General features: G+C 38.4%; 1 protein-coding gene across 4 annotated transcripts in view; it reads right to left on the bottom strand.

Annotated features, from left to right (window-relative positions):
* ARL15 (ADP ribosylation factor like GTPase 15) overlaps window positions 1-22,331 on the bottom strand; it is a 429,148-nt gene that overhangs the window by 324,981 nt on the left and 81,836 nt on the right. Inside the window, exon 1 of one of the 4 annotated variants that reach the window (XR_010157239.1) lies at window positions 1-22,331. This exon is cut by the window's left edge and continues 31,917 nt beyond it; it is cut by the window's right edge and continues 53,463 nt beyond it. The exons of the other annotated variants lie outside the window; for them this stretch is intronic. The gene's annotated coding sequence lies outside the window, so the exon portion shown is untranslated. 4 annotated transcript variants of the gene reach the window in all.

Below are 22,331 nucleotides of genomic sequence, written 5' to 3'. Positions count from 1 at the left end.
ATTGTATACCGTTATACTTCAAAAAGCTGAGAGGGAAAGAAATCTAAGAGGTAAGTGATCCTATTTAGATGAAGAGTTAGGAAAACCCTCTGTGGGGGATAAGAAAACAAAAAATATCCTAGCTGAAATAATTAGGAGTTAGCCAGACAAAAAAAATGAGGAGAACAACGTTTCATAAAGAAGGGACTATATTTGTGTAAGCCCTGAGGGGAAAAAGAACTTGATTTGTCATAGAAATTGAAAAAGCTAGCATGGTCAAGAAGTAGCCATCAGGGAAAGAGGAGAATAGAAACACAAGAAAATGTAAGGGCAGCCAACCTTATCAACACACCTAAACCAGAAGTCTTCAAATGACTTCTAATAATGTCTCTGATACAAAATCATAATGAATATACAAAGCCCAGATGTAAAAAAGTAAGCAGTTAAAATACAATACATTTTCAAAATTCTCAAGTGACCAAGATTTGTAACTGGAAAGGCTCGTCTAGCCCAATGAACCCTACATCTTTCAAATGAGAAAGGGAACCCCACGCCCATGCGTGAGATGCTGTCATCCTCTCTGAATCTCCTTTCTCAAAGCACCCACGTTCCTCTAGCAGAGAGGAGTCTTGCTTTTCCTGAAGGGTTCTTCTACACCACATGATGACAATATCCTATACAAAAGGGACACAGAAGCCACTGGACAGTAGGTGCACAAGATGTGGCATGATACTAACTCCCATGGCCCCTTTCAATATACAAATGTATGTGGGTATCTGTCTGCACAGGGAGACTAAGAGAATTTTAAAAAGAGGCCAAACTGCACTTAAAACTCCTCCAGAAGAGATATTTTACTTCACCCCCAATGTTACCTCTTCTTAAAAACATGACAGTTACAAGCATCTAAACACAGACAGAGCATGCTTCTATTTAGTCTTATTCCTGTTCTACGGAATTGTTCACACTGCACCTACACTTTCTGACCAAACCGCCTATTGAGAAGACAATCTGCAGTTACACAAATGAGAAAAGACCTCTTTAAAGTGGCAGGTTGAATACAGTCATTTAGTTCCACTTTCTCCTAAAACTGCACTAAAATGATTTTAAAAGACATTTTTTAAAAAAAGATAAACACACTTGGACATAAAAAATAACTACATTTTGGAAACTAGAAAGCAGAAGAACAAGTGGTAACTGGTCCAGCAGACAAGAAGCTGACTCTAAACAGGCAGTGAAAGAAAGGTGGGCCACAAGACAGTTTGTTCCCTGGGATTCCCAAGAAGCTCAGGAATGGCTGGAATCCAAGATCCCTTATAAATGGGCATGAAGGAGGGACTAAAAACAAGAGGATTGGTTCAGATCTCTTTAAAGAAGGACTTAAGAGTTCTAGATCCTCTCTCCGATTTCACGAGCTGTGCAACTGGCTCTGCCACCCTGGTAGAAGGCTACACCTTTTATTTTCTGTACTGAAGATCACTAGGCACATATTAAAGCAGGAGTATTGTACAGAAAAGGAGAATTAAGTAAAACTTTAGCATAGTGAATATTGAGAGCCCAAGGCCCCTTTTCCCCCTTGCTTCCCCCACCACTGAGGCCCAGGCTTACATTCTCCAGGTGGGAGCCTGAAAGATTCTTCTTTGGAATATCTCACTACCCCAAGAGAGAAACCTAAAGATATGTTATTGGGAGCTCTCTGATAAAACAGCCAAATACCCACGGGAGAAACACACAGTAGATAAATCTCACTCTTGCACACAGAACTCTGAATTAGCTTCAAATGCCCCACTTTTAAATATAAATAGACAAGAACTGCCAGGCGTCTAAGAAGTCATTCATATGAAAGACAGAAACCTAACACAGGAAAAAAATTTTTTAAACTTGGGGTATGCAGAACTATACAATGAGATGAAAACCTAATACATATATACATGCACATGCGCACACACACACGCACACACACACACATATTCACACACCAAAGCACACCATGAAATTTCAGAAGACTGGAATTGCCAAACAGGATTAAAAACAAAATCATCACCACCACCAGAAAAAGTACTTCAGATACAAAATGTTCAGGATCAAAACAATGATGCTGCTCTGGATAGCAACAGCTAGAAGCTTAGAAATAAATGGCATCATGACTTCAAAACTATGATGGACAATTATTTCCAAGCTAGAGTTCTATACCAACTAAACCATCAGTCATGAGTCCAATAAGCAAAGTCTCAAAAAAACCGACTTCCCATGAACTTTGGAGTAAGCTAAAGAACACAAAGACCTGGAAGCCAGCAAGCATCTTACAGAAGAAAGGGTCCCCTCAACATGATAATTCAGGGGGCCCCCCAGTGACGACAGCCATGCAGCAGGGCTGGTCAACAACCAGTCCAGATTGGCGTAGATCAGAAGCTCTGAGAGAATGTCACCAAGAAGATGAACTAGATACAATTTTATAGCACACCTATTTGAAATTATGAAGAGGAGATTTATACAACTCAAGCGACACAGAATATTGACTGAATGATGAGGATGTAGCAAACTAAGTAAATGACAAAATAGGACAATGACTAACTCAAGAGAAAGTAGAGTTTAATAAAGAAGAAATCATAATATGACAGCAATGAATGGCATTTATAAAGGCATAATAATGTAAACACATGGATTTACCCAAAATGAGAACATTAACTATATGGGCAGAATGAAGGAGTAGGGGGAGGTAAAGATGTGTGTTGGGGTGAATGGAGAGAGAAAAGAGCAAAATCCTCAATTTCCAAAGCAGAAGCCAATAGACAATGCCTAAACCTGAAAAATCAAGAAGTAGCTATGTAAGTACATTAACTAGAATGATGGTGGTAAATATAAAAAGAGAAAGAGAGAGAGAGAGGGAGAGGCTAAATACAGTAGTTGAAATGGAGAAAGCTAGAGAAAGAGAAGTTAGAGAGGGCATTTGAAGGGAGGGAAGGAAGAAGAAGTTCACCATTGACCACTGGTTTTCACATAATAGGTTCTATAAGATGATTTGATCTTTTAGAAAATATTCATATACAACCCTGATAAAAATAAAAACTAAATAATAAAAAGCCAAGAAATATGGACTAGAATTGAATATCCATTTCTGTCTCCCTTATACTATTAGAAAATGTATACCTGTATTTTACAGCACAAGTAGTACCATTCTTTTTAAAGGACTATTTTGAGGTCTTCTTTAGCTTAAAGCACATATAATGAAAAAAAAAATCATTCACCTCAGGTCATTTCTTTTACCTAGACATTGGCCAGACATGCTGTATAAAGAGACTAATTTTTGAACAGTTACTTGCAAAGTCAACATTCTTCCAGAGTGTTTGAAACTGACAGCCTTTCTTATTTTTTATCTTTTATTTATTCATAGCCTATCTTCTCCCTCAAAGAAGTAAGAAAGCTATCTTTTTCTTACATGGCAACTTTCTCTTCAAAATATAAAGATACACAGTGACTTAGAGGATTATAGAATGCTAATAAAACAGAAGAGCTAAGGAGTTCTTTGAAAAAGGAAGAAAAGGTGAATAAATGGTAGAAATAACATTAATTTCTTCTTTGTGTCCTAATATTTGGCTTGAATACAATGCCAACTTTTTTTTCCTTAATGTCTTCCATGAAAGCTGAAAAGGCAAAGAGGCGTTAACAAGTAAAATTAACAAAAATATGCTTTTTCTTTGTTATTAAGTATTCTTCTAAAAAGCAAGACATTTTTAAACGTACCCACTTCAAAATATATTGTAAGATTCTGTGACACAGGCATCATTACCATAAAATCCTCCCAATCAAATTATAATTTTCTTTTTCACGAACTATATTTCTTAAGCAAGGCAAGAACATTTTATTAAAAATAATGCCTATTATCTATTTTATTTTACTGTAATCCACTCACTTTCCAGCCAATTTGCTTCTAATATTCTCTTGGAAACTTGTACTTCAAGACAGTGGCTTCACTCATTACGTTATTTCAACAAAATGATAAATGTATTGTGAAATATATTATATTTGATTATCAAGCTAAAGCATTGCAAATGGCCATCACAGAACCCAAATTCACCCATAATATTCTATCCCCCAGAATAGTCCTCTGACAACAAATGATAACTGTACATGACAAATCCTTTGAGGCATCTGGGCCTTAAAAATTAAAGGGCCATTCTGACTAAAGTATGTTGATTTTCCAAAGGAAGTTTTGTTGCAGTTGTTGCTGCTATTGCTATTATTTGAATTGACTAATCCTCAAGTAGGTTCTAGCCACCCTGAAGATTATTTACAAATACAAACATATTAGAATTGAAAGAGACCTTATATGCCATATAGTTCAATCTCTTTTCCTTGAGATGCAAAACTGTGGCACAGAGAAGTTAATTCAGTTGACAAACAACTCACAGTTAATTCAGTCTCATAGAACCCAATCTAGTGCTTTTTCTGCAATAACACATTACAGAGTCTGCAAAACCAGCACAATTACTACCTGACACTGTCAGCAAACAAAATGAAAATACACATATTTTAATAAGTAGTTTTTGCTTATTTTTGCAGTCACATATAAGATGTTATATCTTTACACAAAATGAAACTAGGATTATTTTTATTGTTCAAAAGACAGACTGTCCAATTATAGCTATTACTGAACTAGAAATGTATTTTCAGTTTATCTTCCCAAATCAAGTTAGTGGTTTGTTTGGTATGCACAAAGTATTACAAAATGTCACAGAGTGGGGGCTATTGCAGGGTTTTCTCCTGCTTCCACCAGACCACAAAGGGCAACAAGTTTGGAGGGGACAGGAAGGTTGGGAGCAGAATACAAGGAGCTGTAGAGCTGTTCTATCGGTTCAGGTTTTAAGATCCATGAATAGACCCTACTCACCGAGTGAAAGCCCTGACAATTTTATCTGAGCATTAGAAAATAATTACTTGGGCAGTTAAAAGATTGGAAGATCAAAGAGCTGACATTAGTTTTAGGCAGCGCTTAAATGAAACACTTTTTTTGTTTTGTTTTGTTTTTGAGACAGAGTTTCACTTTTGTCACCCAGGCTGGAGTGCAGTGGTGCAATCTCAGCTCACGGCAACCTCTGCCTCCCAGGTTCAAGCGATTCTCCTGCCTCAGCCTCGCGAGTAGCTGGGAATACAAGTGCCCGCCACCATACCTGGCTAATTTTTTGTATTTTTAGTAGAGACAGGGTTTTGCCATGTTGGGCAGGCTGGTCTTGAACTCCTGACCTCAGGTGATCCGACCGCCTCAGTCTCCCAAAGTGCTGGGATTACAGGCATGAGCCACCGTGACCGGCCAAATGAAATACTTTTATACTCTTATCTTACTTCTAAAAAGAATATGATAATCAGAGAGTTCAGGAAGGAAATAAAGAGGAGTAGATAAAGTCCAAAATGAGGAATATGCTTATCTGGAGCACACCTACTTAACCAGAAAAGAGTAATTTGAGTAGGAAGAAATGCCAAGTCACTAATTTGTTTAAGGATCTTGGTTATTGGTTGATTCCATTAGGAATGTGTCTGGCTACAAGTAACAGAAAATTCATGTTAGGTGCTTTAAACGGCATTGCCAAACCTAAAGGGCCAGAGAGTAAATATTTAAGACCGGCAGGCCATATAGTCTCCGTCACAATTACTCAACTCTGTCATAGCATGAAGGCAGCCACAGTCAATACATGGCTGTGTTTCAATAACACTTTACTTACAAAAATAGGCAATCAGCCAATGGGTCATAATTTGCCAACCAATGGTTTAACCAAAATGTCAATCCCTGGTTTAAAAAAATGAGACTTAATTAAAAAGAAGCTGGCCTTTTTTGTAAGGTAGTAAGAAGGGCACATCAGCTCCAGATGTCACATTTCTGTTTAAGAAGAGGAAAAGGGAAAAGGAAGGTAGAGGGGACTTGGCCACATCTGTCCCTTTTCACAGGAAAGCAAAAACTTTCCCCACAGAACCTCAAGCAGACCCCCTCCCCCATAAGATCACTAGTCAGAACCAAGCAACACAGCCACATCTAGTTGTAAGAGAAGCTGAGAAAACAGGGAACACAGGAGTCTAAGTGGCGTAGACCAATCATGGTTCATTCATTGCCTGGGGCTAGACACATTGCTGCCTCAGACCAGGGTATTTTAGCAAGAAGGATAAATGGCTATTGGGTGTACAATGAACAGTGTTTGTCCTGTTGGACTATTTTTTCTGTTTTCTCTATTGGCATAATCTGCTCAAAGAAAATTTGCTTTCTTAGCTGTGAACTAATTAGTCAAATGGAGATTGAGAAAGATTAAGCATGTTTGGTGGTAGGGGTGGGGAACAAATAAGAGTGAATCTACTGTTAGCTACCTAAAAGTAGTGATTTAATGCGGGGGAGATGCAGAGCGAGAAATCTGAATGGCAGTCCTGCCAGCCCAGTTTTATGACCTTAGCCAAAACACTTAACCTACCCATGCCTCTGTTTCTCCAACTGGAAAAATAAAGTTGTTAAATTAGATGTCTCTAAGGTCCCTTGACACACTAACATCCTGTATCTCCTTTAAATATGTTGTCTGATCAAGCAAACATAGCATAATGTATCCAGTTAAAATTTCCTCCTAAAAATAGTAATGCCCAAATCACAAATGTGGAGGATTCCCAGGCAGAATAAAGTTTTAAACCAAAGAAGAAAAAGGATTTTATTGAAATAACTTTTCACACATTGCTAAAACACTGGCATTCCATTCAACCCTTCCAATTTCTAAGAAAACACACGTGTAAGAAGGGTAGTTAACTTTTTTAAAACACTATAAATGTGTCTTGTAAAAATTATACTGTTTCTTACAACAAACTTAAAATAGCTCTCAAGTCCAAAATGGTAACTGTTCTAGCTAGACGACTAACTGAGGATGCTCGAGTCACCCCCTCCACTGCCACAACCCCAAATAAGCATTGCAAAAGATAAGGTGGCAGGAATTAGATTTACTTTTGAGATGCTCTCTCAAATAACCGCCCTTTTAACAATGCACTGGAAATTAATCAAAACACAGTCAGGACCATTGAGGTTCCTTAAGAAACAGACTTTTCAAAAGGAATCCAAATGAATAACTCTTTTAGCAGTTTGAGGAAAACAGGAATAAAGAAGGAAGACAAGAAGAGAGGCAGGAAGGGAGAGACAGAGAACGTTTTGGAGGAAAATTTTGTTTAGCAAAAATATTCCCATTTTTTTTGAGAAGTCTTCTAGTTTTATATCCATATAACAGAGATAATAAAAATCTTCAATAAATGGGTCATAATTTATCCAAAAAAATACCACAAACTAAGTGAAAGCTCTAACACTCCAAGAAATTAGTGCAGAAAATTATTTTAACTTAGTACCATTAACCCAATATTCAAAGATTTGAAGATGGACAAAACTGAAAAAATCCATCAGTTTATTGTTTGGAAAAAATGTAATCTTTTGAGATTTAATTTAGTTGAGCAACAATTGTTTTTGCTACAACTTATCAGATATACTTACGACTAAATTTGAACACATGTATGAGAGAGAAGTCTTTTAAAACAGGCCAAAATAGCAGTCCCAAACAGAGTAATCAAATGATTACTGTATGGCAAGAGCAAAAAAGAAAGGAAGGAAAGGAGGAAGAGATGGAAGGGGGGAAAAAAGGAGACAAGGAAGGAAGGGGGCTTGATAGAAGGACCACTACCCAGAGATGCAGGGGCTGCTGCAGGTTAATAAGAAGCCTTCAGCTCCAGCACATTTAATAGAGAATATTTTATTCACTAACTGATATAACTTTGCTACAGCCACTGGAGTAGATAAGAGATATCTTTCCAGTAAAAATTCTGCAAAGATTCTGCCCTGTACTAGAACAGGCAGCAGTTCTCAATCCTGACATACCAAAGGGGTTAGCAGGAGTTTCCCCAAATGCCCATTCTCAGACAGATGAAAGAACTTCCTTTGAAAAATGCTGGAGCTTTTCACCTCCGCGAAGCTTTTTTCCCCACATATTGTCCTCTGTGGCCATCTCAGCATTTTCATCAGCTCCCAGCCTCTTCACCATTTGTCATTTGCACCAACATACAATAGGAAAACACATTTTCCGACATGCCTCAGCATGTCCAGGATGAGATGCACCCTCACTACTAAGCCGCATTACACGAAAATGTGTGAAATGCATTGCTTGACCCACTTACACAAAAAGACGCACACCATGTTTAACACGAAACGTCCTGAACACTTCCTGTGGCCATTTCCATTCTTCTGACTTCATATCAATGATTGAGAACTTAAGAAGGTTTGGGTCATATTTATTTATTTATTTTAAACCCTCATGTCTCTCACTTTCCTTGCAGGAACCTGTGACTCTTGCATAGCATAGTAGCTGTGACCCCACACTGGATGGAGGTATGATCAAAGGCAGCCTGGCCAGACTTGGGAAAACATTTCCACTGAGAATGGACATACTGCCTGTCAAAAGGTTATTCCCACCGCGTTGGGGCAGCAGATCACGTTACTCCAGAGTAACAACATGAAAGGGCAAAATCTGGCCATAGTCACCCACATACGTGTTTTTCTTTCCAACAAGGGCAAATGGGAGACACCAGCCAGAGCAGAACATCCTTCTTATCACTTGAGGGGGCTTGGGGGTGGGGAGGAGGCCTTTCCCTAATCAATACTGCTCCTAAGCCGCAGCCACTGTTTAATGCCTTTTATATTTTTCTTTTCATTCAGAAACAGCTCACATTCAACAAGACTTTTCTGTCTTAAAGTTTTTTTTTTTTAAATCCAAGCAATCACAAGCTATATTCTGTGGAAGACAAAATAACTTTGGAGGCGTAAATCTTCATGTCAATGACAGGAAGGCTTTGGTGAACCATTACCATAAATCTGACAAACGCTAATTTGATGGGTGGCTGTATCTGTCTGCTGCACGGCCAGTCTAGACAGTCTATTGAGAAATCCTAAAACACAACTGTTTGTTCCCTGTAACACCATCTGGATATGGCAATAAGCGCCGACCCAGCGCCATTCACACATGGATCAAAGCACATGCTAATGCTATCATGAAGTCATACACATAAAAAATTCAATCTGAGAACTCGAAGCAATTTTCCTAAGTCTTCAGCGAAGAAACCCCAGACTTAGTGCGACTCAAGCTAAGTGTGCGAAGGGGGGAGGGGGGGAAAAAAGGAACTGAATATTTAATGAGCTTGGGCTTCCAGAGGAATGTTAGGCCACCCATTGTATTGGAAAAGGCTCATGTCACACTTCAGTCATGGTACCCGTCAGGGTGCCCCTTTACAAAAATTGATCTGAAGACCTTTGTAATTACCTGTTTCAGTCAGGGGTGGGGGGCTGGGGGAGTGGATTCATGACAAGACATAAAAGAATGGATCCAAGGTGTAAATCTAACATTACATTATATTGGTCTGAGCTGGCACAAATTTTCAATATTGCATACAATATTAAAAACCTTTCTCATTAAACTGCACTGTGGCATTAGATCAAAGAATCAAGGGCCTCCTATTGAACTCCTTTAAATATTACAAACATAAGAGCAAGTCTGGCTGTGCATAAAATAGAAACAAAGCCAATTTTTTTTGTCTACCCTCATCCTATAGCTGGCTGGAGAGAAACATTGCTTGAGAAATCTATTGTAAGTCAAACAGGAAGAAACTTTACTTCTCCCAAATATTTAACAAGGCATAAATGAATACTAGTCTCTAGAATTTCACTTTGACAGAAATTTTTTAGTAAATATGTTACTCCTTCAAAACTTTAAGCTACTCTTTCAAAAAGTATCACTCAACAGCACCACTTCAATTGCAAATCATAGAGGCAGTGGTTTCATCCTCACCACCCTGTGATCCAAACTTCTCAAGGAAACAGAAAGTTCTTACTACACGGGGGTGTTATTCCACTGTGTACTTCTAAAGTAACTTTGACTCATGTGCTTCTTGGCTGGCTTATATTGTCTATCGGTATCTGATGGAAGAACATAACTAACAAATATCTTATAAATTTGTTATTACTCTACTTATCTCTGTTTGCTGGGAGACACTGCATATGTTATATCCCAAATTTCCACATACTCAGCATAAGCTATGTGCAAATTCCCACCAGCACATTTTATTTTATAGCAGTTATAATAGTTGTCTCTATACTATGGGTACATGTGTATGTATGTGTACACACACACACACACAAACACACAACTAATTAAGTCCCCAAAATGTACTAATCATTCCATGGAGGGTGAGTAAAAAAGATAACAGAAAAATCTGTTGGGAATTACATGCTCTAACTAAGTGCTTCAACTAGCACAGGTTGTGGCTTATGCTGCAAATTTCTAGTTTATACAGTAGTTAAGAGAATGTGTATACCTTAGACCCGTACAAGTTAAGCATAAAATGATAACTGAAACAGAATCCATCTACTTAGAGTACCCAGATGTTTTATCTCTTTCTATTCTACCTGCTAATGCCTTTAAAGACAATAGAGAACAAAAAACATTAACATTACATTTTAGTTTTTTAAATAGTTTAAGGTAAAAACAAAAGCCAGATTAAGTCTCTAATCAATCATTTTACAATTCTAGATAGAAATTAGGTAAAGAAATAGGAAAACAAGAGATAAACAGTTAAGTCACAGTTTTCTTAAAATTCAGTTCGATTTAAAAGGAAGATTTATCCTCCCAAAGTATTTTGTAAAACAAAATATATTTATCTTTTCCAATGGAATTTTAGTAAGACAATGCTTTTGTTTCTTTTTTTTTTTAAAAAAAGGGAGAAAACACTACCAATTTCACCTCCCATCCTATATGAAATCTTCCCTAAAAATATCTTAAAATAAGAGAAGTTCAGGAAATATACCAATTGCAAATTTACTGTGAAAGATTCCATTTTAAATGATGATCACAGATCGTTAGTTATATTTAGCCTAGAGAGTTAATTATTATAATCTGAATCACAAAGACAAACAGAAGAGCAGCCTATTTTTCTGTAATGCATGTTCCTAAGGGACCTGCAAAAAACTAATATAAGAAGGTAAACCACCCTTCCCTAAGGATAGCGTTATTCCCTGACTTTCCAAATAAAAACTGTAAAGATATTAGCTTTCTTCATCTACAAGTTAGTTGTATATGCCAAGATATCTTAGCAGAGTTCAAAAGTATTCCATTTGCAAGGCATACATGTAGACCTGTAGGGGTAAAAAGAAATAAACATGTTCATAGAAATGTACATCTCAGATGATTCACCGTAACGATCAGATGTTACCCTCGGTAGAATTAGGGGAAAAAACACTGATGCAAAGTTTAAGTGAGAAATTATAATCATTATTGTTAACCATTTTATATATTTATATAGCCATTTTACAAATATAATTAAAAATCGGTATGTCATTCTCTATGTTGGACTAAATTATGACTAAGAATATGTTGTCTACCGGTAATGGCTTTCTTTCAGGCTGTGGCTATAATTCTGTTAAGTTTAAAAGGGGGAAAAAATCACCCAAACATTGCTTAATGTAACTAATCAAGCATTTTCAAAATTAAGACTGGGAATGAAATGTTAGGCAGTATTTGCAGGGATTAAAAAATGTTGTAGTAGAACAGTACTGCCATCTACCGACAACTTTTACCAGTGCCTAGGGAGTGTTTCCAAGAGCAACCTCCCATTTATTTGTGTCTGACCCAAGGAAGACTTCAGAGAGACACTGTTCAAGTAACCAGAAAGAAGTAACATTCAGATTGGCCACGGTTTTACCTCTGACTTTTAAAGACTTAATATCTTCTCTCTTTCTATTCAAAAAGAGCATGGTTTTTTAAAAAAAATTTTGAGTTGTTAAAATATAGTGACCCACACAATGAATACTTCCTAGTAACTAACATCCAGCCGAGAAGACGGCTATGCCTATTGCTACAGAATGCTCATGCTCCTACAGACAAATCTCCTTCAATGCAGTAATACACTGTATCCCGTATCCCCGATGCAGAATTAGATTCACTATATCCTCTAATGACAAAAGCAGATCACAAAACTTCATAAGCAAGATTGGATGTATTTATGTATATGTCAATCATAAAGCATCCATATTACCACCCAGGAATCACTTTATTTGGGGTCACTGTGGGTCCAAGTCTGGCACTGGATTCCTGCGGTAGTATAAAAACCCCTTAGGGTTTAGTTGGTGGGGAAGTCGTGGGGCACACTGACATCCCAGATTTGATGGAACTCAGTAAAATTCTATGCATACCAAAGACGGCAATGGCATCACCAGCAGGAAGAGCCATTGCACACCTTCTATAATGCTCAAGATACCAAGTAGATGCTTTACACAAGTTCTATCAGTTTTGTAACTTAAAAGTAGATGTTGAGTGGGGAAATATGCAATATAAAGACTCTTTAACCTATATGATGGAGCAGCTGAAGAGCACAGCTAGTCTTCTAATTTTGTACATGGATGCTGCATCCCATTAATAATGCAAAATATATATATAATTTTGGTCTATGGATTTTAACGTTTTACGGAAAAACTGCTACTGCTGTTTTGTTTTTTTTTTTTTAAGACAGTAATCTGAAAACAGGTTACAGACAGAAAACATGTAAATGACAGATTTTAAAAAGGATTTAGTCGGCACTAACATAGCCCTTTTAGGCCACATAATTGAAGAACTCCAAGGAACCACAAAATAAACTGAAAACCCCAGACATAAAGAGATCCACTTATTAATTAAAAGCAGCTCTCTTTCGCTATTAAAATAAGGTTGGCCATGCATACTTTATTGCTGTCACAGTCTCACATGAGGCAGTATTCAAAACACATAAAAGTAAAGTTGAATAGTTCTCTATGTAGGGAATGGAGTTAAGTCATGTCTGCTTGCACAAAACTGTTTTGCAAAGCAGCCATATATAGAAGATCAGGGTGGAAGAAAAAAAAGACTAAAATGCATCAAATCTCAAATTCAATGCCTTTCTTTGGTAGGGACAGTGAGGTGTGCTATGGACAACATGAGTTGAATCAAGAAAGGCCTAAAACTTTCCTTGTTTTAAAACTAGAACTAGAAATCAAGGCAATCACTGCAAAGAAAGAGACAGGGAACTAATTAAATAAATTACATACTAATTAAATACAAGTTATTTGGGAACTTTTTTTGTAAGTCTAGGTTTTGTTTTTAAACACAAAAAGTCTGTATCATACTGGTTTATCTGTGAGAAGAGGCACTGGTCACAAAAAAGAGAGAGGGAGAAAGAAAGGGGGAAAAAGAAAAGAAACAGAATGACAACAGTAACTACCAATATTTCAAAATGTGGTTTTTAAGAATTTCCAAAAATCACACTTCCAAAAATCACAGAAATGTTGTGGCTAAAAAGTTCATTCCTGATACTAACTGTTCTTTAAAAGCCATGGGCAACCATATGGCAAAATCTAGAACTAAAATGAAAAGGACAAAATGTGTCCTTCCATATTTAATATTCATTTCTTGAAATGGATAATCTAGTGGTATCTTGAAGGAATAAACATATTTCTTTGCAATGACTTGCTGAATGTCAGAGCATAACAAGATTATTTACAGTCTTTAAGAAAAGTATGGAAACAAGAAATTCCTATAACAGATTATTTAAAAAAAACACTACCACCTTATTTTATGGGTTACTAATAATCATGTAACTCTTTCAACTGTAGGGTAACTGCCATACAATTACAATGCCTAGTTATTTATGTCTCACAGATTATATAGTACTAAAGAAAGTTACCTGTTACCATATGTAGACACTTGTGGTTGGCAGATGTGGAAAATACTTTACCATAAAGATCAAAATTGGCTTAAAAATTGACCTAGCATATGAACGTGATTTATTTATCTCCACTCCCCTCCCCCACCTCTGTTTTGTTTGCTTTTCCTGTGGATGAAAGAAGGAAAAATAGAAACTTCTAAAGAGATATACAGCTTTCCAGAGTCAATGGTTTAATCTAAGTGGAGTCAGCTACTGAACTTTACTCAGCTGGTTTCTCCCCAGAGCACGTCTTCACCGAAGTTTCTGTTTGACCTGTTTCATTTCCTTGGAAAATTCTGGCATTAAATGCAGCTATTACTGGTCTTAAGTTAGAAACATTCTTCTTGCTTGATTTTTTAAATATAATAATCACCTTAATTTTTAATATAATAAGCACCTTCACACTCATCCCATGTTTCATGGTACTAAGAAACCTTCGGACGCTGCATGCTAGTTCCACTTTCCTACAAGTTTGTTTACTAGTGAAATTAAACAGTCAATCCCATTTATCTCTGAAATCAGCAGTGTCCCCTAGCAAGAGATAAGAGACAATGTGTGTTGTATAATTTACTGGGAACTAATTCATGGTGACCAATAAATTGTGCAGTCCTCCTAAAGCACCCCCTTTGCCGTGGTGAGATCCGCAGTGTCGACTCTCGTCCTGGCACTAAGATAGATAAGTCCTAAGAGTGAAATCAGTAGACATGTGTCTTTTTTTTTTCCCTTTAATTCTGAATAAAATTCCAGAATTTAGGGAGTGAAAAACACTTCCCCAACCCCCGCCAAAAAAATCTGACATTTTCTTTCTGCCGAAAGTCTAATTTCTCTTTCCCCAAATTGCTTCACCATATGGAAGGAAAGAATCTCCACCTTTTATCTTCAATCTGTATCACAGTTTGGGCATATACGAGAATTTTGTGTTCACTTTTAATTTTCTTGCTAGTTAAGAACAATTAACAACTTTCTTGTATGTTAGGACTCAAAATACGTACCTCAAGAGTTGTGGTACATTTCACACAGGTCAGAAGACAAGCATTATGGAAATGAAATGATTTTATGATGACTTTGCTTTAATAGGGGTTTTACACAGGGGCTTTCCTGGGAAGATGTCCAGGCAAATTGTGTCCAAAGCCCAGAATGAAGGGAAAATTCACCTTGATGTAACATAGTTGAAGAGGGATTTGCTGATTTGTCATTTTAAATGAAACACAAACTCCAATTCCAGCCCAGTTATGAGAGCATTCCTTTGTCCTCTTACTTAAGGGATTTTTCTTTTTCCTTTCTTTCCTTTATTTCTTTCAAATCCTACAACTGAGAAACCACTCAAGAAGATGGGGTGTGTATACACACACACACACTTCATACATACATCTGTACATGTACACACACACCCATTTTCAAACAAGCGCTAATAAGAGTCCAGTTGGCTCTGAGATAATATATCCAAAACAAATCCCACTCTTCTTAAGCATAAACTTCACACAAATAACTAGATATAAACAAGCCACATTTAATAAGGATAAATAAAATCTCTGTCAAGCTTACAACAGGACCAAAAAAAAGTCATGGGGGCCAGAGAAGTAATTTTTAGGTTATTTGGCAAGAAACATGCACATGCACACACACACACACACACATACACACACACACACATAACCCTCATGCACATGTGTGCATGCACGGTGTGTGCGCACACATACACAGTTTTTCGTTTGGAACATTTTTGAACAATGAAAAGGCAAGAGAAATTTAAGCGTCTTGGGAAATACTCTTCCTGTGCCAAATAAGCATAAACAAAATAAATTCTAAAAGCAAATTTTAAATACTAGAGGATGGAAAGTAAAAATGAGCCAAGTTGGAGTGGAAATATCAATCCTGAAAGAATCAGAAAGCAAGTTTCTCTTGAACCCCAATGAATCTGGCATTTCTAAGAAGCACAATTCAGTTACTTGAGCTGTCCTTTGAACAAAAATTTAAACTTAAAGAGACAGTATAATTAAGTCAGCTACCTGGGATTTTATTCAAAAAGTGATACTGATTATTTTCCCCAAAACATCTAGGAATAGTGTGTCAATAAAGTGGCACTGTGTTTCAAAAGGAGCCCCCCAAAACCTTCAAAGCTGAGATTCTATTTAGTCAATGATTTGGCTAGGACTCACCACATAAAAAACACAACACAACAAAAAACAAACAAGCAAACACACTTGAGCAGCCTGTTTGGATATTGTAGTACTTGTTCCACAGAAGTCATCAGAGTGTTCTAGGAGCTTCTCGTCTAGGTTAACACTGACACTGCTGGTCAGCAATAAATCAAAGCTATGCTCGTCATACAAGCACGTAAAATCATCACCTTAAATGGTATGAAAGTATTTGTGCTGTTAGAAGGTAGGGAATGGGGTGAGGGGAGGAGCAGGGATAAGGATTCCTTCTTTCCCATTCCACTCTCGGGTTCTCTTGATCTTCCCAGGGTGGAGGAGCAGTAGGAAACTGTTCACCCACTCAGTTACTGTGGGAAAAAACTGGAGGGCTCTAGTGAAAAATGGGAAAACTCTTCCCCACACCTTTATCTCAAGCCTTGGCTTAAGGTATAATACTTTTTTTATTTTTTATTTTTTTTGAGACGGAGTCTCAGTCTGTCGCCCAAGAGTGCAGCGGCCCAATCTCGGCTGACTGCAACCTCCGCCTCCCGGGTTCTAGTGATTCTTCTGCCTCAGCCTCCCAAGTAGCCAGGACTACAGGCACGCGTCACTATGCCTGGCTTTTTTTTTTTTTTTTTTTTTTTTAAGAGACAGGGTTTCACCATATTGGCCAGGCTAGTCTAGAACTCCTGACCTCATGATCCGCCAGCCTCGGCAAGGAGACAAGTTACTTGATAGTCAAACTGGGCCTTAAAATTATCACACATCATGTTATTAAAAGGCAGTGACCATGGAAGGGTAAATGTCCTCCCTCCTCCTTTCATGAGAACACTAAACCATCCTCCCACCATGTAAAAAAATAAATAAATAAACTACTTATATTTTTTATTAAAATTTACATCATGTAAAAAAATTATGTCCAAAACGGCTTGGTTAAAAAAGACCACCTAGGATATGTTTGTGTTCAGATTTGTTAAAATGCAGAGATTTAAAGAACTAAAATTCGTTATTAAAGAATATTTTCAATAATTTAACGGTAGCTTTCTTGTGGCGTTTTAGAGTTCGCACACAGTAGGCTGTGGTTTAGGAGCTAAAGTTGAATGCGATCCCAGAGTTTCTTTAAATAGGTCATTTTAGAGATAGAAAAGGGTCTACAGGTTGATTGACAATTGACAAACTATTTGGCCCACTAGGCATAAACTTCTATTAGATAGATTATTGGGGCTTTCACAGATAACCTTGGTAACAGCATTATCTAAATATGAAAATAACAATAAAATAATCAATTTTATGATTCTCAAATCAGAGCTTCAAGAAAATAGATCCAAATAGCATATGACTAAGAACTTACTATGTACCAATCAAATGGCATAAAAATACTTGCAACATGGTCATCTTGAAAAATTTACAATCTACCTCCACAGTCGGTCTGAACAACAAACTTAACACAAGGCAGAATGGACTGAATACTGAGAACAAATGGCAATTATGAGAGCGCCGGGGTTGGGAAGAGCTTCCTTGACTTGAGTACTGGAGGCACGTCAGGAGCAGGTTATAAGAATGCTGTGGCACTTGAGCAGCACCTTGAATGTTGGCTGCATTCAGAGCAAAAAGTACGCATCAGTACAAGCAGGAGAATAAAAATTCAGGGCATCATCCACAAACAGACATGCCAGAGCTTACATCATATTAGGATGTTGTGTGCTTGTGGCCATACAACGCAGGGACACAATGAAAGTTAGGTTTTATAAAGTTAAGACTCAGCAGAGTGGAGTGAGGAGGGGCGAAGGCAATCACGAGGAGGCTGGGGTAACCGTCCAAGCCAGAGGATATGTGGGCTGAACTCCAAAGGCGGCAGTAGGAACACATTGTGGTGACCCTGCATGCAACTGAAAGGAGATACCATCTGACTGCATGGCAATGTGAAGAAGGGGGATGAGACAAGGATGACAAGGCAGATGGCATCACAACTGAGATAAGGCACAGGAAATGGAACTGATGGAGGGAAGAAGGAGGATTTAATCTTGAAGAATCCAAGTATGCGAGGCCAGCAGGACAGACACATGCAATAGGCGGAATTAGAGATTAATCAGTTGATTGATTAATTGATTTCACATCCACTATCCAACAGACTTTCAATGACTCAACTATGGGAGTCCAGAAAATTATATGGAAAAATATAAATAACTATAAATCAGCATCTGGGCTCAACATTCAGATATTGGATTGTGAAACTCAAGAGGGATCTAGGGACTGAAACTGAAAACCTGGACATCATCAGTGTAAAAATGATAGTTGTCACCACCCCTTGAGAGTGGGAGTGGTGGGAAGGGAAGGGAGAGAATATTCATTTTTTTACTTTATAAGAAACTTTTATTGTTTGAATTTTTATCAACAGCACATACTACTTTTTGTGGTCTTTTAAAAGCCAATGTTTTTTAAAAAAAAAAAGCAAAAAGACTGAAGCCATAGGAACAGGCAGTATCACAAATTGACTTCTCAAATATGTGCAGTTAATGTACACAAGCACTCAGGTGGGCACTGAGAAACACAAAGGTGATTTCAACCCAAGTCCTGTGTGAATCTAATGGGAAAATCAAGGCACTGGAGTCAAACAGGATTCAAACTCCTCTCCCACTAATAGTTACATAGGTGAATTCTTAAATTCCCTCAAGTTCAAATTTTTTCTCTAAAAATGAGGCAAACAATACCTCATAGGGTTGCTGTAAAGATGAGACAAGTTAACGTAATTAAAGCCCCTAAAGGGTAGCATTTGGCACACAGTAGGTACTCAATTAAGATTCCCTGATTTTTCATCCTTCTGCCAAGATGGGGAAACTCAAAATTTCAGTCAGGTTTAAAAAGAGACTGAAAAGAAGTGGTCAGAGGGACCGCAGCTGAAAAAAAAGATGGCACCATGTCATGGGGACTAGCGGAGAGAAGCAAAGCGCCTTTATCCATCCACTCAACATAAATGTACTAAGCATTAACACCTGCTGGAGTGGATAACTATGTCAAACGTGGTGGAGATGGTGAGAAGTAGATTATTTGACAACTAGGAAAGAGGTCCTTGCCGACTTGCAAGAAGAGTCCCAGCAGAACAGCAGGAGAAGATACTACTTGGCCAGAGGGCTAAGGAATGACTGGGTGGTGAAGAGTGACAGTAGGAAGAAGTGACAGTTCTTTGAGAAATTTGTAACTAAGGGAATGAGAGGCTCTTGTGAAGCGAAGGTTTCAGGAAAGTTGAGTAGCTCATAGGATAAAAGGAGGAAAGTCTGTGGAAAGGGAGAAAGTGATGGCAGGGAGGAGGTGGCAGAGTTCATTCACAGTGTAAGGCCCTGAAGCTGACAAGAGGGTGCCCAAAGTGAGGAGGCTGACCTTGGGAAGGAGTAAGGACACATCATCGCATCGGGAAGCAAGTGTGAGAAGTAGGCTGGAAATACAGACAAAGGTTCAGGTGTAAAGGAGAGCTGAAGAAATTCAATTGGATTACCATCTACCTTCTCATTGAAAAAGGAAGCAAGATTACTAGCAAAATAAGGAAAGCTGATGGAAATGGGACCCCAGGGTGAAGAAGGATCGAAAACTAAAAGGACTTTCCCAGGAGCAGTGAGGTTCCAGCAGAGGGAGGTGGCACACATCAATACTAAGCATTTAGCCCAATGTGATTGGGCTAATGTGATTTCCTCCAGTGATTTTCAGTGGCCTGGGATATAGACACGGGGGGAGTGGGAAGGCAGTCATAATAGTGGGCAAAGCAGAAGTTAAAAGGGCAAGGGATTCTAAGGATGCCAGTGAGCCAACAGCTGACACGGTGGACTGGGGAGGTCAAGACCTGAAGGTTGAGCAGAGAAGGAAGGATGAGACTGAGTGACAAGAAAAGTGGCAGGTGGAAAATGGCCGTTAATTGGATTTAAGATGAGGAACAAGCACATTTAGAGGAACTGAAGGAATGAGTAAGTGAAAGAACAGAAGGCTGTGACTGGAAGACAGCTCCAAGCTTGAATCCTTAGAAATGAGGCATTTCCAGGCCATGGAAAGGGTTGAAGCTGGCTGATTAAAGGGAATGCAGAAATTCCTGGAATCGAGAGGCCAGGCCTCCAGCCATTCATGACACTGGAAGCCGTGGTTAGCTATGATAATATCAGAAGACCAAGCTAGGCAAAGAGGAAGAGATCCAAAGGAGAAGAAAATGGGGGAAACAGAAAAAATATAACTTTCTGAATAGACTAATTTCAAAGACTGTTAAAAATAATCTTTCATTAGAAATAATGCCTTGCTTTTAGTCTAAGTTATTTAAAAAAATGAGTAAAACCTTTAAAATCCACAGCAGAAAAAGCCATTTCACCATTTATATGTCTTCAACTGAAGCAAAAATCAAGGACCTGACTCTTTGTTCTTCAACTCAACACATCTGATACGGTGTGGCTATGTCTCCACCCAAATCTCATCTTGAATAACTGTAGCTCCCATAATTCCCAAGTGTTGTGGGAGGGGCCCAGTGGGAGATAACTGAATCATGGGGGTGGTTCTCCCATTCTGTTCTCATGGTAGTGAATAAGTCTCATGAGATCTGATGGTCTTATAAGGGATTTCCCCTTTCACTTGTCTCTCAATTCTCTCTTGCCTGCCGCTATGTAAGACATCCCTTGCTTTTCCACCATGATTGTGTGGCCTCCCTAGCCATGTGGAACTGTGAGTCAATTAAAACTTTTTCCTTTATAAATCACCCAGCCTCAGGTATATCTTTATTAGTAGCATGAGAACAGACTAATACACTATTTCAAACAACATGGCAAAGTAACTGGTAACAACTGAAGGAAATAACGCTGCTCCTGTAAGCACTGAGGCCAAGTTGTCTGAGCTCACCTTCTCCCTTCACACACTGGGGAAGGAGGAGGCCTGATGACAGGATCCCTCCACAGCTTGCTCAAGCACAGGTGAGCCACAGCACATCCTCCTGCAGCAAGCAAGGTGGCATGACTAACACAAGACCTAACCTCATTGCCTTTGCACAGCTCTTTCATATCCATTACCTCTCTTAATCCTCACAGGCTCTCTGGGAGGCAGGTATTACTATGAGCGGCTTTTTATCAGTGAAAAAATAGAGACTTGTGGGCCAGAAGACTTGCTCAAACGCTGAGTCTGGCAGAAACCAAGGCCCTCCCACTCCAGAATTTAGCCCTTTCCACTAAATCCCACCAACTGAATGACTGCAAGGGCCAGATGCACAGGAGACAGCGCAGTTCAGAAAGGCCTGAATACTTCTGGGTCATTCTCAAAGTCACACAGGGCAGCTAAAACATAAGGCAAGATAAGCAGCATCAGTAGGTATTCCTTAGGGATACTTCAGTTACAACTGAAAGAAGAGATAACTTTTCCACATTTGAGCACATTGAACAATTGTCAGTGTGCTCACAATTCATGAGAAGACAAGAAAACCCAGAGTCTACAGAAATCAAAAGTGACAGAATCATCATTTCAGAGCTGTAGGTACAAAACAGTAAGTGGTCTCTGGGTGTGCAGAAGGAGTTAACATTTTCTACAGAGTAACACCTTTTCTGAGAAGAGACTGGACTGGCAGAAGCAGGAGATAAGAGGATGGGTTGGAAAAAACCACAACAACTTCTCAAACCAAGAGAAAGACAAGATAAAAGTAGAGAAGGAAACTTGGGACTTGTATGTCTGTAACGCCAGAGGACCCTGGGCACCTTACATGAAAATTATCAGAAATGCAAATTATCAGACAGCTAATTTCTAAGGTCACCTGGTGCCAAACACATTACAATTTCAGTCTCTGCCTCACACATCTCACATCCCTAAAAAAAGAGCCAAAGGGGACAAAAATTATCTATAGAAAGCCTGGTGTCCACTAAGCCTGGCAATATATTCTATGACAAGCCACATTTTATCACAGAATACTACAATCTGAAAAGGTTCCCTGAGATACATACTGCTAATCTAAAGAAGTGTTGAACCAAAATTGTAACTAAATCACCAAATTCTGCATAAACCCAGGGGGCAGAATAGGTTCAATATTCAGGACTAGCTCAAACAGGTGAATTTACTCAGATAACTGAGGAAATCTCATCTTCTAAAGTCCTTATTACCACGAGGACTGACACCCCCACCCCCACCCACCCAGACAACAAAAGAGGAAGTCAATGAATAATTATGATATAAGGTTATTCTCACCTCCCCCATTACTGTTTCTTGGAGTTTTTATGAGGTTTTGCAATAAAAATTTATAGCTATCTGAAATAGTTCTAACCTCTTCCACAAGTAGTTTGCTTATTTGTTCATCCTTTTCCTCCAGCCCATGTAAATAAAACACAACCTTCACTTTCATTGTAAGAAAAATATTCCCTTTAATGAATTTCAGGAATCAGGAAGAAAACTGCGCTAGTCTCATGGATCTCATTTTAAGGATTCTAAGAATTCTTTACTTAA

Source organism: Pan troglodytes, chromosome 4, assembly GCF_028858775.2.
Source record: "Pan troglodytes isolate AG18354 chromosome 4, NHGRI_mPanTro3-v2.0_pri, whole genome shotgun sequence".
NCBI classification, from domain to species: domain Eukaryota; kingdom Metazoa; phylum Chordata; class Mammalia; order Primates; family Hominidae; genus Pan; species Pan troglodytes.
The sequence above is the reverse complement of the archived record's forward strand: the minus strand, read 5'-3'. Positions and strand labels throughout refer to the sequence as shown.